The sequence below is a fragment of the Triturus cristatus genome, chromosome 5_2 (genome assembly GCF_964204655.1).
Source record: "Triturus cristatus chromosome 5_2, aTriCri1.1, whole genome shotgun sequence".
NCBI lineage: Eukaryota > Metazoa > Chordata > Amphibia > Caudata > Salamandridae > Triturus > Triturus cristatus.
In genome coordinates, this window is record NC_140588.1 from 410,506,304 (window position 1) to 410,522,573 (window position 16,270).

Here is a 16,270-nt window from a genome sequence, read left to right on the forward strand (position 1 = left end):
CTCTGATGCACTGGTCCCTTCACGGGATGATCTCTGATGCACTGGTCCCTTCACGGGATGATCTCTGATGCACTGGTCCCTTCATGGGATGATCTCTGATGCACTGGTCCCTTCATGGGATGATCTCTGATGCACTGGTCCCTTCATGGGATGATCTTGCATACCTCTAATCTGAGTGCTGTGATGCACTGGTCCCTTCATGGGATGATCTCTGATGCACTGGTCCCTTCATGGGATGATCTTGCATACCTCTAATCTGAGTGCTGTGATGCACTGGTCCCTTCATGGGATGATCTCTGATGCACTGGTCCCTTCATGGGATGATCTCTGATGCACTGGTCCCTTCATGGGATGATCTCTGATGCACTGGTCCCTTAATGGGATGATCTCTGATGCACTGGTCCCTTAATGGGATGATCTCTGATGCACTGGTCCCTTCATGGGATGATCTTGCATACCTCTAATCTGAGCTGTGATGCACTGGTCCTTTCACGGGATGATCTTTGATGCACTGGTCTCTTCATGGGATGATCTCTGGTGCACTGGTCCCTTCATGGGATGATCTTTGCACTGGTCCCTTCATGGGATCATCTTTGCACTGGTCCCTTCATGGGATCATCTTTGCACTGGTCCCTTCATGGGATCCTCTTTGCACTGGTCCCTTCATGGGATCCTCTTTGCACTGGTCCCTTCATGGGATCATCTTTGCACTGGTCCCTTCATGGGATCATCTTTGCACTGCTCCCTTCATGGGATGATCTCTGATGCACTGGTCCCTTCATGGGATGATCTTTGATGCACTGGTCCCTTCATTGGATGATCTTTGATGCACTGGTCCCTTCATTGGATGATCTTTGATGCACTAATTGTCCCTTCATGGGACGATCTCTGATGCACTGGTCCCTTCACGGGATCTCTGATGCACTGGTCCCTTCACGGGATCTCTGATGCACTGGTCCCTTCACGGGATCTCTGATGCACTGGTCCCTTCACGGGATCTCTGATGCACTGGTCCCTTCACGGGATCTCTGATGCACTGGTCCCTTCACGGGATCTCTGATGCACTGGTCCCTTCACGGGATCTCTGATGCACTGGTCCCTTCACGGGATCTCTGATGCACTGGTCCCTTCACGGGATCTCTGATGCACTGGTCCCTTCACGGGGATGATCTCTGATGCACTGGTCCCTTCACGGGGATGATCTCTGATGCACTGGTCCCTTCACGGGGATGATCTCTGATGCACTGGTCCCTTCACGGGGATGATCTGTGATGCACTGGTCCCTTCACGGGGATGATCTGTGATGCACTGGTCCCTTCACGGGGATGATCTGTGATGCACTGGTCCCTTCATGGGATGATCTGTGATGCACTGGTCCCTTCATGGGATGATCTGTGATGCACTGGTCCCTTCATGGGATGATCTGTGATGCACTGGTCCCTTCATGGGATGATCTTGCATACCTCTAATCTGAGGGCTGTGATGCACTGGTCCCTTCATGGGATGATCTGTGATGCACTGGTCCCTTCATGGGATGATCTGTGATGCACTGGTCCCTTCATGGGATGATCTGTGATGCACTGGTCCCTTCATGGGATGATCTGTGATGCACTGGTCCCTCCATGGGATGATCTCTGATGCACTGGTCCCTCCATGGGATGATCTTTGATGCACTCGTCCCTTCACGGGATGATCTTGCATACCTCTAATCTGAGCTGTGATGCACTGGTCCTTTCACGGGATGATCTTTGATGCACTGGTCCCTTCATGGGATGGTCTTTGATGCACTGGTCCCTTCACGGGATGATCTTGCATACCTCTAATCTGAGTGCTGTGATGCACTGGTTCCTTCTCGGGATGATCTTGCATACCTCTAATCTGAGTGCTGTGATGCACTGGTCCCTTCATGGGATGATCTCTGATGCACTGGTCCCTTCATGGGATGATCTCTGATGCACTGGTCCCTTCATGGGATGATCTCTGATGCACTGGTCCCTTCATGGGATGATCTCTGATGCACTGGTCCCTTCATGGGATGATCTGTGATGCACTGGTCCCATAACGCGATGATCTGTGATGCACTGGTCGCTTCATGGGATGATCTCTGATGCACTGGTCCCTCCATGGGATGATCTTTGATGCACTCGTCCCTTCACGGGATGATCTTGCATACCTCTAATCTGAGCTGTGATGCACTGGTCCCTTCACGGGATGATCTTTGATGCACTAATGGTCCCTTCACGGGATGATCTTTGATGCACTGGTCCCTTCACGGGATGATCTTTGATGCACTGGTCCCTTCACGGGATGATCTTTGATGCACTGGTCCCTTCACGGGATGATCTTTGATGCACTGGTCCCTTCATGGGATGATCTTTGATGCACTGGTCCCTTCATGGGATGATCTTTGATGCACTGGTCCCTTCATGGGATGATCTCTGATGCACTGGTCCCTTCATGGGATGATCTTTGATGCACTCGTCCCTTCCCAGGATGATCTTGCACAGCTCTCTAATCTGAGAGCTGTGATTCACTGGTCCCTCCATGGGATGGTCTTTGATGCACTGATCCCTTCATGGGATGGTCTTTGATGCACTGGTCCCTTCATGGGATGGTCTTTGATGCCCTGGTCCCTTCATGGGATGATCTTTGATGCCCTGGTCCCTTCATGGGATGATCTTTGATGCACTGGTCCCTTCTTGGGATGATCTTTTATGCACTGGTCCCTTCATGGGATCATATTTGCACTGGTCCCTTCATGGGATCATATTTGCACTGGTCCCTTCATGGGATGATCTCTGATGCACTGGTCCCTTCATGGGATGATCTTTGATGCCCTGGTCCCTTCATGGGATGATCTTGCATTCCTCTAATCTGAGCTGTGATGCACTGGTCCCTTCATGGGATGATCTCTGATGCACTGGTCCCTTCATGGGATGATCTCTGATGCACTGGTCCCTTCATGGGATGATCTCTGATGCACTGGTCCCTTCATGGGATGATCTCTGATGCACTGGTCCCTTCACGGGATGATCTCTGATGCACTGGTCCATTCACGGGATGATCTCTGATGCACTGGTCCCTTCACGGGATGATCTTGCATACCTCTAATCTGAGCTGTGATGCACTGGTCCTTTCACGGGATGATCTTTGATGCACTGGTCCCTTCATGGGATTGTCTTTGATGCACTGGTCGCTTCACGGGATGATCTTGCATACCTCTAATCTGAGTGCTGTGATGCACTGGTCCCTTCATGGGATGATCTCTGATGCACAGGTCCCTTCATGGGATGATCTCTGATGCACTGGTCCCTTCATGGGATGATCTCTGATGCACTGGTCCCTTCATGGGATGATCTCTGATGCACTGGTCCCTTCATGGGATGATCTCTGATGCACTAGTCCCTTCATGGGATGATCTCTGATGCACTGGTCCCTCGATGGGATGATCTCTGATGCACTGGTCCCTCGATGGGATGATCTCTGATGCACTGGTCCCTCCATGGGATGATCTCTGATGCACTGGTCCCTCCATGGGATGATCTGAGAGCTGTGATGCACTGGTCCCTCCATGGGATGATCTTTGATGCACTGGTCCCTTCATGGGATGGTCTTTGATGCACTGGTCCCTTCATGGGATGGTCTTTGATGCACTGGTCCCTTCATGGGATGGTCTTTGATGCACTGGTCCCTTCATGGGATGATCTTTGATGCCCTGGTCCCTTCATGGGATGATCTCTGATGCCCTGGTCCCTTCATGGGATGATCTCTGATGCCCTGGTCCCTTCATGGGATGATCTCTGGTCCCTTCATGGGATGATCTTTAATGCCCTGGTCCTTTCATGGGATGATATTTGATGCACTGGTCCCTTCTTGGGATGATCTTTGATGCACTGGTCCCTTCTTGGGATGATCTTTTATGCACTGGTCCCTTCATGGGATCATATTTGCACTGGTCCCTTCATGGGATGATCTCTGATGCACTGGTCCCTTCATGGGATGATCTCTGATGCACTGGTCCCTTCATGGGATGATCTTTGATGCCCTGGTCCCTTCATGGGATGATCTTTCATTCCTCTAATCTGAGTGCTGTGATGCACTGGTCCCTTCATGGGATGATCTCTGATGCACTGGTCCCTTCATGGGATGATCTCTGATGCACTGGTCCCTTCACGGGATGATCTCGGATGCACCGGTCCCTTCACGGGATGATCTCGGATGCACCGGTCCCTTCACGGGATGATCTCGGATGCACCGGTCCCTTCACGGGATGATCTCGGATGCACCGGTCCCTTCACGGGATGATCTCGGATGCACCGGTCCCTTCACGGGATGATCTCGGATGCACCGGTCCCTTCACGGGATGATCTCGGATGCAGCGGTCCCTTCACGGGATGATCTCGGATGCAGCGGTCCCTTCACGGGATGATCTCGGATGCAGCGGTCCCTTCACGGGATGATCTCGGATGCAGCGGTCCCTTCACGGGATGATCTCGGATGCAGCGGTCCCTTCACGGGATGATCTCGGATGCAGCGGTCCCTTCACGGGATGATCTCGGATGCAGCGGTCCCTTCACGGGATGATCTCGGATGCAGCGGTCCCTTCACGGGATGATCTCGGATGCAGCGGTCCCTTCACGGGATGATCTCGGATGCAGCGGTCCCTTCACGGGATGATCTCGGATGCAGCGGTCCCTTCACGGGATGATCTCGGATGCAGCGGTCCCTTCACGGGATGATCTCGGATGCAGCGGTCCCTTCACGGGATGATCTCGGATGCAGCGGTCCCTTCACGGGATGATCTCGGATGCAGCGGTCCCTTCACGGGATGATCTCGGATGCAGCGGTCCCTTCACGGGATGATCTCGGATGCAGCGGTCCCTTCACGGGATGATCTCGGATGCACTAATGGTCCCTTCACGGGATGATCTCGGATGCACTAATGGTCCCTTCACGGGATGATCTCGGATGCACTAATGGTCCCTTCACGGGATGATCTCGGATGCACTAATGGTCCCTTCACGGGATGATCTCGGATGCACTAATGGTCCCTTCACGGGATGATCTCGGATGCACTAATGGTCCCTTCACGGGATGATCTCGGATGCACTAATGGTCCCTTCACGGGATGATCTCGGATGCACTAATGGTCCCTTCACGGGATGATCTCGGATGCACTAATGGTCCCTTCACGGGATGATCTCGGATGCACTAATGGTCCCTTCACGGGATGATCTCGGATGCACTAATGGTCCCTTCACGGGATGATCTCGGATGCACTAATGGTCCCTTCACGGGATGATCTCGGATGCACTAATGGTCCCTTCACGGGATGATCTCGGATGCACTAATGGTCCCTTCACGGGATGATCTCGGATGCACTAATGGTCCCTTCACGGGATGATCTCGGATGCACTAATGGTCCCTTCACGGGATGATCTCGGATGCACTAATGGTCCCTTCACGGGATGATCTCGGATGCACTAATGGTCCCTTCACGGGATGATCTCGGATGCACTAATGGTCCCTTCACGGGATGATCTCGGATGCACTAATGGTCCCTTCACGGGATGATCTCGGATGCACTAATGGTCCCTTCACGGGATGATCTCGGATGCACTAATGGTCCCTTCACGGGATGATCTCGGATGCACTAATGGTCCCTTCACGGGATGATCTCGGATGCACTAATGGTCCCTTCACGGGATGATCTCGGATGCACTAATGGTCCCTTCACGGGATGATCTCGGATGCACTAATGGTCCCTTCACGGGATGATCTCGGATGCACTAATGGTCCCTTCACGGGATGATCTCGGATGCACTAATGGTCCCTTCACGGGATGATCTCGGATGCACTAATGGTCCCTTCACGGGATGATCTCGGATGCACTAATGGTCCCTTCACGGGATGATCTCGGATGCACTAATGGTCCCTTCACGGGATGATCTCGGATGCACTAATGGTCCCTTCACGGGATGATCTCGGATGCACTAATGGTCCCTTCACGGGATGATCTCGGATGCACTAATGGTCCCTTCACGGGATGATCTCGGATGCACTAATGGTCCCTTCACGGGATGATCTCGGATGCACTAATGGTCCCTTCACGGGATGATCTCGGATGCACTAATGGTCCCTTCACGGGATGATCTCGGATGCACTAATGGTCCCTTCACGGGATGATCTCGGATGCACTAATGGTCCCTTCACGGGATGATCTCGGATGCACTAATGGTCCCTTCACGGGATGATCTCGGATGCACTAATGGTCCCTTCACGGGATGATCTCGGATGCACTAATGGTCCCTTCACGGGATGATCTCGGATGCACTAATGGTCCCTTCACGGGATGATCTCGGATGCACTAATGGTCCCTTCACGGGATGATCTCGGATGCACTAATGGTCCCTTCACGGGATGATCTCGGATGCACTAATGGTCCCTTCACGGGATGATCTCGGATGCACTAATGGTCCCTTCACGGGATGATCTCGGATGCACTAATGGTCCCTTCACGGGATGATCTCGGATGCACTAATGGTCCCTTCACGGGATGATCTCGGATGCACTAATGGTCCCTTCACGGGATGATCTCGGATGCACTAATGGTCCCTTCACGGGATGATCTCGGATGCACTAATGGTCCCTTCACGGGATGATCTCGGATGCACTAATGGTCCCTTCACGGGATGATCTCGGATGCACTAATGGTCCCTTCACGGGATGATCTCGGATGCACTAATGGTCCCTTCACGGGATGATCTCGGATGCACTAATGGTCCCTTCACGGGATGATCTCGGATGCACTAATGGTCCCTTCACGGGATGATCTCGGATGCACTAATGGTCCCTTCACGGGATGATCTCGGATGCACTAATGGTCCCTTCACGGGATGATCTCGGATGCACTAATGGTCCCTTCACGGGATGATCTCGGATGCACTAATGGTCCCTTCACGGGATGATCTCGGATGCACTAATGGTCCCTTCACGGGATGATCTCGGATGCACTAATGGTCCCTTCACGGGATGATCTCGGATGCACTAATGGTCCCTTCACGGGATGATCTCGGATGCACTAATGGTCCCTTCACGGGATGATCTCGGATGCACTAATGGTCCCTTCACGGGATGATCTCGGATGCACTAATGGTCCCTTCACGGGATGATCTCGGATGCACTAATGGTCCCTTCACGGGATGATCTCGGATGCACTAATGGTCCCTTCACGGGATGATCTCGGATGCACTAATGGTCCCTTCACGGGATGATCTCGGATGCACTAATGGTCCCTTCACGGGATGATCTCGGATGCACTAATGGTCCCTTCACGGGATGATCTCGGATGCACTAATGGTCCCTTCACGGGATGATCTCGGATGCACTAATGGTCCCTTCACGGGATGATCTCGGATGCACTAATGGTCCCTTCACGGGATGATCTCGGATGCACTAATGGTCCCTTCACGGGATGATCTCGGATGCACTAATGGTCCCTTCACGGGATGATCTCGGATGCACTAATGGTCCCTTCACGGGATGATCTCGGATGCACTAATGGTCCCTTCACGGGATGATCTCGGATGCACTAATGGTCCCTTCACGGGATGATCTCGGATGCACTAATGGTCCCTTCACGGGATGATCTCGGATGCACTAATGGTCCCTTCACGGGATGATCTCGGATGCACTAATGGTCCCTTCACGGGATGATCTCGGATGCACTAATGGTCCCTTCACGGGATGATCTCGGATGCACTAATGGTCCCTTCACGGGATGATCTCGGATGCACTAATGGTCCCTTCACGGGATGATCTCGGATGCACTAATGGTCCCTTCACGGGATGATCTCGGATGCACTAATGGTCCCTTCACGGGATGATCTCGGATGCACTAATGGTCCCTTCACGGGATGATCTCGGATGCACTAATGGTCCCTTCACGGGATGATCTCGGATGCACTAATGGTCCCTTCACGGGATGATCTCGGATGCACTAATGGTCCCTTCACGGGATGATCTCGGATGCACTAATGGTCCCTTCACGGGGATGATCTCGGATGCACTAATGGTCCCTTCACGGGGATGATCTGGGATGCACTGGTCCCTTCACGGGGATGATCTGGGATGCACTGGTCCCTTCATGGGATGATCTGTGATGCACTGGTCCCTTCATGGGATGATCTGTGATGCACTGGTCCCTTCATGGGATGATCTTGCATACCTCAAATCTGAGGCCTGTGATGCACTGGTCCCTTCATGGGATGATCTGTGATGCACTGGTCCCTTCATGGGATGATCTGTGATGCACTGGTCCCTCCATGGGATGATCTGTGATGCACTGGTCCCTCCATGGGATGATCTGTGATGCACTGGTCCCTCCATGGGATGATCTGTGATGCACTGGTCCCTCCATGGGATGATCTGTGATGCACTGGTCCCTCCATGGGATGATCTGTGATGCACTGGTCCCTCCATGGGATGATCTGTGATGCACTGGTCCCTCCATGGGATGATCTGTGATGCACTGGTCCCTTCATGGGATGATCTGTGATGCACTGGTCCCTTCATGGGATGATCTGTGATGCACTGGTCCCTTCATGGGATGATCTGTGATGCACTGGTCCCTTCATGGGATGATCTTGCATACCTCTAATCTGAGGGCTGTGATGCACTGGTCCCTTCATGGGATGATCTGTGATGCACTGGTCCCTTCATGGGATGATCTGTGATGCACTGGTCCCTTCATGGGATGATCTGTGATGCACTGGTCCCTTCATGGGATGATCTCTGATGCACTGGTCCCTCCATGGGATGATCTCTGATGCACTGGTCCCTCCATGGGATGATCTTTGATGCACTCGTCCCTTCACGGGATGATCTTGCATACCTCTAATCTAAGCTGTGATGCACTGGTCCTTTCACGGGATGATCTTTGATGCACTGGTCCCTTCATGGGATGGTCTTTGATGCACTGGTCCCTTCACGGGATGATCTTGCATACCTCTAATCTGAGTGCTGTGATGCACTGGTTCCTTCTCGGGATGATCTTGCATACCTCTAATCTGAGTGCTGTGATGCACTGGTCCCTTCATGGGATGATCTCTGATGCACTGGTCCCTTCATGGGATGATCTCTGATGCACTGGTCCCTTCATGGGATGATCTCTGATGCACTGGTCCCTTCATGGGATGATCTCTGATGCACTGGTCCCTTCATAGGATGATCTGTGATGCACTGGTCCCATAACGGGATGATCTGTGATGCACTGGTCGCTTCATGGGATGATCTCTGATGCACTGGTCCCTCCATGGGATGATCTTTGATGCACTCGTCCCTTCACGGGATGATCTTGCATACCTCTAATCTGAGCTGTGATGCACTGGTCCCTTCACGGGATGATCTTTGATGCACTGGTCCCTTCACAAGATGATCTTTGATGCACTGGTCCCTTCACAAGATGATCTTTGATGCACTGGTCCCTTCACAAGATGATCTTTGATGCACTGGTCCCTTCACGGGATGATCTTTGATGCACTGGTCCCTTCACGGGATGATCTTTGATGCACTGGTCTCTTCACGGGATGATCTTTGATGCACTGGTCCCTTCATGGGATGATCTTTGATGCACTGGTCCCTTCATGGGATGATCTTTGATGCACTGGTCCCTTCATGGGATGATCTCTGATGCACTGGTCCCTTCATGGGATGATCTTTGCACTCGTCCCTTCCCAGGATGATCTTGCACAGCTCTCTAATCTGAGAGCTGTGATTCACTGGTCCCTCCATGGGATGGTCTTTGATGCACTGGTCCCTTCATGGGATGGTCTTTGATGCACTGGTCCCTTCATGGGATGGTCTTTGATGCCCTGGTCCCTTCATGGGATGATCTTTGATGCCCTGGTCCCTTCATGGGATGATCTTTGATGCACTGGTCCCTTCTTGGGATGATCTTTTATGCACTGGTCCCTTCATGGGATCATATTTGCACTGGTCCCTTCATGGGATGATCTCTGATGCACTGGTCCCTTCATGGGATGATCTCTGATGCACTGGTCCCTTCATGGGATGATCTTTGATGCCCTGGTCCCTTCATGGGATGATCTTGCATTCCTCTAATCTGAGCTGTGATGCACTGGTCCTTTCACGGGATGATCTCTGATGCACTGGTCCCTTCATGGGATGATCTCTGATGCACTGGTCCCTTCATGGGATGATCTCTGATGCACTGGTCCCTTCATGGGATGATCTCTGATGCACTGGTCCCTTCACGGGATGATCTCTGATGCACTGGTCCCTTCACGGGATGATCTTGCATACCTCTAATCTGAGCTGTGATGCACTGGTCCTTTCACGGGATGATCTTTGATGCACTGGTCCCTTCATGGGATTGTCTTTGATGCACTGGTCGCTTCACGGGATGATCTTGCATACCTCTAATCTGAGTGCTGTGATGCACTGGTCCCTTCATGGGATGATCTCTGATGCACAGGTCCCTTCATGGGATGATCTCTGATGCACTGGTCCCTTCATGGGATGATCTCTGATGCACTGGTCCCTTCATGGGATGATCTCTGATGCACTGGTCCCTTCATGGGATGATCTCTGATGCACTAGTCCCTTCATGGGATGATCTCTGATGCACTGGTCCCTCGATGGGATGATCTCTGATGCACTGGTCCCTCCATGGGATGATCTCTGATGCACTGGTCCCTCCATGGGATGATCTGAGAGCTGTGATGCACTGGTCCCTCCATGGGATGATCTTTGATGCACTGGTCCCTTCATGGGATGGTCTTTGATGCACTGGTCCCTTCATGGGATGGTCTTTGATACACTGGTCCCTTCATGGGATGGTCTTTGATGCCCTGGTCCCTTCATGGGATGATCTTTGATGCCCTGGTCCCTTCATGGGATGATCTCTGATGCCCTGGTCCCTTCATGGGATGATCTCTGATGCCCTGGTCCCTTCATGGGATGATCTCTGATGCCCTGGTCCCTTCATGGGATGATCTCTGGTCCCTTCATGGGATGATCTTTAATGCCCTGGTCCTTTCATGGGATGATATTTGATGCACTGGTCCCTTCTTGGGATGATCTTTGATGCACTGGTCCCTTCTTGGGATGATCTTTTATGCACTGGTCCCTTCATGGGATCATATTTGCACTGGTCCCTTCATGGGATGATTTCTGATGCACTGGTCCCTTCATGGGATGATCTCTGATGCACTGGTCCCTTCATGGGATGATCTTTGATGCCCTGGTCCCTTCATGGGATGATCTTTCATTCCTCTAATCTGAGTGCTGTGATGCACTGGTCCCTTCATGGGATGATCTCTGATGCACTGGTCCCTTCATGGGATGATCTCTGATGCACTGGTCCCTTCACGGGATGATCTCGGATGCACCGGTCCCTTCACGGGATGATCTCGGATGCACCGGTCCCTTCACGGGATGATCTCGGATGCACCGGTCCCTTCACGGGATGATCTCGGATGCACCGGTCCCTTCACGGGATGATCTCGGATGCAGCGGTCCCTTCACGGGATGATCTCGGATGCAGCGGTCCCTTCACGGGATGATCTCGGATGCAGCGGTCCCTTCACGGGATGATCTCGGATGCAGCGGTCCCTTCACGGGATGATCTCGGATGCAGCGGTCCCTTCACGGGATGATCTCGGATGCAGCGGTCCCTTCACGGGATGATCTCGGATGCAGCGGTCCCTTCACGGGATGATCTCGGATGCAGCGGTCCCTTCACGGGATGATCTCGGATGCAGCGGTCCCTTCACGGGATGATCTCGGATGCAGCGGTCCCTTCACGGGATGATCTCGGATGCAGCGGTCCCTTCACGGGATGATCTCGGATGCAGCGGTCCCTTCACGGGATGATCTCGGATGCAGCGGTCCCTTCACGGGATGATCTCGGATGCACTAATGGTCCCTTCACGGGATGATCTCGGATGCACTAATGGTCCCTTCACGGGATGATCTCGGATGCACTAATGGTCCCTTCACGGGATGATCTCGGATGCACTAATGGTCCCTTCACGGGATGATCTCGGATGCACTAATGGTCCCTTCACGGGATGATCTCGGATGCACTAATGGTCCCTTCACGGGATGATCTCGGATGCACTAATGGTCCCTTCACGGGATGATCTCGGATGCACTAATGGTCCCTTCACGGGATGATCTCGGATGCACTAATGGTCCCTTCACGGGATGATCTCGGATGCACTAATGGTCCCTTCACGGGATGATCTCGGATGCACTAATGGTCCCTTCACGGGATGATCTCGGATGCACTAATGGTCCCTTCACGGGATGATCTCGGATGCACTAATGGTCCCTTCACGGGATGATCTCGGATGCACTAATGGTCCCTTCACGGGATGATCTCGGATGCACTAATGGTCCCTTCACGGGATGATCTCGGATGCACTAATGGTCCCTTCACGGGATGATCTCGGATGCACTAATGGTCCCTTCACGGGATGATCTCGGATGCACTAATGGTCCCTTCACGGGATGATCTCGGATGCACTAATGGTCCCTTCACGGGATGATCTCGGATGCACTAATGGTCCCTTCACGGGATGATCTCGGATGCACTAATGGTCCCTTCACGGGATGATCTCGGATGCACTAATGGTCCCTTCACGGGATGATCTCGGATGCACTAATGGTCCCTTCACGGGATGATCTCGGATGCACTAATGGTCCCTTCACGGGATGATCTCGGACGCACTAATGGTCCCTTCACGGGATGATCTCGGACCCACTAATGGTCCCTTCACGGGATGATCTCGGACCCACTAATGGTCCCTTCACGGGATGATCTCGTCCCTTCACGGGATGATCTCTGATGCACCGGTCCAATCACGGGATGATTTCGTCCCTTCACGGGATGATCTCTGATGCACCGGTCCAATCACGGGATGATTTCGTCCCTTCACGGGATGATCTCTGATGCACCGGTCCAATCACGGGATGATTTCGTCCCTTCACGGGATGATCTCTGATGCACCGGTCCCTTCACGGGATGATTTCGTCCCTTCACGGGATGATCTCTGATGCACCGGTCCCTTCACGGGATGATTTCGTCCCTTCACGGGATGATCTCTGATGCACCGGTCCCTTCACGGGATGATTTCGTCCCTTCACGGTATGATCTCTGATGCACCGGTCCCTTCACGGGATGATTTCGTCCCTTCACGGGATGATCTCTGATGCACCGGTCCCTTCACGGGATGATTTCGTCCCTTCACGGGATGATCTCTGATGCACCGGTCCCTTCATGGGATTGATGCACCGGTCCCTTCATGGGATTGATGCACCGGTCCCTTCATGGGATCGATGCACCGGTCCCTTCATGGGATCTTTGCACCAGTCCCTTCATGGGATCGATGCACCAGTCCCTTCATGGGATCGATGCACCGGTCCCTTCATGGGATCTTTGCACCAGTCCCTTCATGGGATTGATGCACCGGTCCCTTCATGGGATCTTTGCACCAGTCCCTTCATGGGATTGATGCACCGGTCCCTTCATGGGATCTTTGCACCAGTCCCTTCATGGGATTGATGCACCGGTCCCTTCATGGGATCTTTGCACCAGTCCCTTCATGGGATTGATGCACCGGTCCCTTCATGGGATCTTTGCACCAGTCCCTTCATGGGATTGATGCACCGGTCCCTTCATGGGATCTTTGCACTAGTCCCTTCATGGGATTGATGCACTGGTCCCTTCATGGGATGATCTTTGATGCACTGGTCCCTTCATGGGATGATCTCTGATGCACTAGTCCCTTCACGGGATGATCTTGCATACCTCTAATCTGAGTGCTGTGATGCACTGGTCCCTTCACGGGATGATCTTGCATACCTCTAATCTGAGTGCTGTGATGCACTGGTCCCTTCACGGGATGATCTCTGATGCACTGGTCCCTTCACGGGATGATCTCTGATGCACTGGTCCCTTCACGGGATGATCTCTGATGCACTGGTCCCTTCACGGGATGATCTCTGATGCACTGGTCCCTTCACGGGATGATCTCTGATGCACTGGTCCCTTCACGGGATGATCTCTTATGCACTGGTCCCTTCATGGGATGATCTTGCATACCTCTAATCTGAGTGCTGTGATGCACTGGTCCCTTCACGGGATGATCTTGCATACCTCTAATCTGAGTGCTGTGATGCACTGGTCCCTTCACGGGATGATCTTTGATGCCCTGGTCCCTTCACAGGATGATCTCTGATGCACTGGTCCCTTCACGGGATGATCTCTGATGCACTGGTCCCTTCACGGGATGATCTCTGATGCACTGGTCCCTTCACGGGATAATCTTTGATGCACTGGTCCCTTCACGGGATGATCTTTGATGCACTGGTTCCTTCACGGGATGATCTTGCATACCTCTAATCTGAGCTATGATGCACTGGTCCCTTCATGGGATGATCTCTGATCTGGTCCCTTCATGGGATGATCTTTATTGCACTGGTCCCTTAATGGGATGATCTCTGATGCACTGGTCCCTTCATTGGATGATCTTTGATGCACTAATGGTCCCTTCATGGGATGATCTTTGATGCACTGTTCCCTTCATGGGATGATCTTTAATGCCCTTGTCCCTTCATGGGATTATCTTGCATACCTCTAATCTGAGTGCTGTGATTCACTGGTCCCTTCATGGCATGATCTGATGCACTGGTCACTACATGGGATGATCTCTGATGCACTGGTCCCTTCATGGGATCGCTGAGGCCCTGGTCCCTTCACGGGATCTTTGATGAACTGGTCCCTTCACGGGATGATCTTTGATGCACCGGTCCCTTCACGGGATGATCTTTGATGCACCGGTCCCTTCACGGGATGATCTTTGCACTGGTTCCTTCATGGGATGATCTTCCATGCCTCTAATCAGAGTACTGTGATATACTGGTCCCTTCATGGGATGATCTTGATGCACTGGTCCTTTATGGGATGATCTCTGATGCACTGGTACCTTCATTGGATGATCTCTGATGCACTGGTCCCTTCATGGGATGATATTTGATACACTGGTCCCTTCATGGGGGGATCTTTGATGCACTGGTCCCTTGATGGGGGGGGGGGGGATCTTTGATGCACTGGTCCCTTCATGGGATAATCTTTGATGCACTGGTCCCTTAATGGGATAATCTCTGATGCACTGGTCCCTTGATGGGATAATCTCTGATGCACTGGTCCCTTGATGGGATGATCTCTGATGCACTGGTCCCTTGATGGGATGATCTCTGATGCACTGGTCCCTTGATGGGATGATCTCTGATGCACTGGTCCCTTCATGGGATGATCTCTGATGCACTGGTCCCTTCATGGGATGATCTTTGATGCACTGGTCCCTCCATGGGATGATCTTTGATGCACTGGTCCCTCCATGGGATGATCTTTGATGCACTGGTCCCTCCATGGGATGATCTTTGATGCACTGGTCCCTCCATGGGATGATCTTTGATGCACTGGTCCCTCCATGGGATGATCTTTGATGCACTGGTCCCTCCATGGGATGATCTTTGATGCACTGGTCCCTCCATGGGATGATCTTTGATGCACTGGTCCCTTCATGGGATGATCTCTGAGGCACTGGTCCCTTCACGGGATGATCTCTGAGGCACTGGTCCCTTCACGGGATGATCTTTGAGGCACTGGTCCCTTCATGGGATGATCTTGCATACCTCTAATCTAAGTGCTGTGATGCACTGGTCCCTTCATGGGATGATCTCTGATGCACTGGTCCCTTCATGGGATGATCTCTGATGCACTGGTCCCTTCATGGGATGATCTCTGATGCACTGGTCCCTTCATGGGATGATCTCTGATGCACTTGCCCCTTCATGGGATGATCTCTGATGCACTTGTCCCTTCATGGGATGATCTCTGATGCACTGGTCCCTTCATGCGATGATCTTGCGTACCTCTAATCTGAGTGCTGTGATGCACTGGTCCCTTCACGGGATGATCTCTGATGCACTGGTCCCTTCATGGGATGATCTCTGATGCAGTGGTCCCTTCATGGGATGATCTCTGATGCAGTGGTCCCTTCATGGGATGATCTTTAATGCCCTGGTCCTTTCATGGGATGATCTTTGATCCACTGGTCCCTTCTTGGGATGATCTTTGATGCACTGGTCCCTTCATGGGATGATCTCTGATGCACTGGTCCCTTCATGGGATGATCTCTGATGCACTGGTCCCTTCATGGGATGATCTCTGATGCACTGG